Genomic DNA, 2,029 nt, shown 5'->3' with positions numbered 1-2,029 from the left:
GGTTGGGCTGCTGCTGCTCTCAAATGGGGCCTGGCCACTCGCAGAACTGCTGCTCCTTGGATTGGGTAGGCTGCTCGTGCGGCTGCTGCTGCTTGGACAAGGGCAAGATGCTTGTGCAGTTGCTGCTCCTCGGACTAGTGCAGGGTGTGTGCAGCTGCTCCTCCTCGGATGGGGGCAGGCTGCACAGGGCTGACTCTCCTCAAATGTAGGAAGACTGCTCGTGCGGCTGCTGCTCCTCGGACAGGTCGGACTGCTCGCGTGGTTGCTCCTCCTCGGACGGGGAAGCTGGCTGCTCACACAGCTGCTGCTCTTTGGACAAGGGCAGGCCACATGAGGCTGCTGCTCTTAAGCTTGAGGCAGGCTGCTCACGGGCCTGATGCTCCCTGTACAAGAGCATGCAGCTCTCCTGTCTGCTGCTCACGTGGTTGAAAAACTAATGTGAAAAGAAGTAGGAAATAAAGAAAGAAACAAACAAACAAAAAGGAGAACAAAACAAAACAAAACAAAAAACACCTAAGAAAATAATAATAAAAAGGAAAATGAAATATTGAAATGTCATTCCTTTGGCTGGCTTAAGTTCCCAGTTTTCTGGAATGTCTGTTATTTTGTTGTTGTTGTTGCTGGGACTCCATTTATTTTCTTTACCCTAAGCCACGTTGGCTGTGTTTTTTCTTCATACAGTCACTGCTTAAATTAATGTGTGTTTTCTATCTTATGAGGTGGCCAGCCCCTGTCTGACACTGAGAGGCACACTTTCCATGCTTCCTGTCCCTTGCCGAGTGCCATCTGCACTCAGGGCCTCTGTACGTGCTGTTGCTCCTCCTAGAACACTCCTATCCAGAAGGTTCCTTGGATTCAATGTTCACTGAAACAGCAAATGTCATACATCCTAAGGAGTCCTGGTGGGACCGCCTGCTGGACCTCCTCACAGGATGCTGCCCTAGTGGATTCTGTTGTTCATGACACAATCACGTTCCCTTTATTTCATATTCAAATGCAGGCTTGCTTGTGGCCTTCCGGTTAGAGGTGAACTGCACAGGTGCAAGGTCCTGCTTTAACTTGTTCCTATGGCTGAATCCGTGACAGGAAGCACAGGGCCCAGTTTTAGGAGAATCCTGGTTGTTATGAACATGAATGGATACAGGAATGGATGAATGGATGAGTGGATGGATGGATGGATGGATGTTTGGATGGATGTCCAGGAGGATGGATGGGTGGATGAAAGGATATATGTATTTATTTATGCATATATGTATGAATGGATGGAGGCATGAATGTGTAGATGAAACATCAGCATTAGACATGATTACCCTTTCTAAGCCGTGTGCCAGGCTTCTACATGGAGTGTCTGGAATTCTTACAAAAGCAGCCATGGTGTCATTTATGCTCGTTGTAGAAATGAAGGAAAGGAAGCGCAGGACACCAGCACTATCTTCGCCAAGGACACGTCATGGGTAGCAGTGGCATCCAAGATGCAAGTCCCCATCTGCACGCGCCCAGATGTCATTGTGGCATCCAGCACTGCCTCCCTTAAGCATCAGTAATTCTACTTCTCACATCACCTACTGAATCAGTGGAAGAAAAACCCTCAAGCTAACAAAACTGAACACAATGTAACTCTACATTTATAACTAAATTTATAAAGTTGGCTTAACTAATGAAATAGTCTTTATACAAACAACCTTCAACCAAGGCGAGAAGCTATTGCCATTGTCCAACAGAAGGCAGCTGACTCAGTCTATGGGCGAGGAAAGCCTGCCCTCCACAGGCGCTGGGTGGTATGGCCCCAGCCCAGGTGACTGGTGAAGGAGCAGGCACAGAAAGAGGATGTGAAGATCTCTGTACTTGGCAGAAGCAGAAGAGAAAAGGAGGAGTAAGCAGGGGGAGGGTGTGGGGGAGGGGAGGAGGCACGTGGAAGGGTAGGATGAGCTGGAGGGGAAGGACGAGGTAATGAGGACCACAATAATAAAAACACAAGGATGACAACACAGACTCACAGTGCTGTAATTTACCTTCTTATTTCTTAACA

The sequence above is a fragment of the Myotis davidii genome, unplaced genomic scaffold (assembly GCF_000327345.1).
Source record: "Myotis davidii unplaced genomic scaffold, ASM32734v1 scaffold826, whole genome shotgun sequence".
NCBI classification, from domain to species: domain Eukaryota; kingdom Metazoa; phylum Chordata; class Mammalia; order Chiroptera; family Vespertilionidae; genus Myotis; species Myotis davidii.
Note: the sequence above shows the minus strand (reverse complement) of the source record.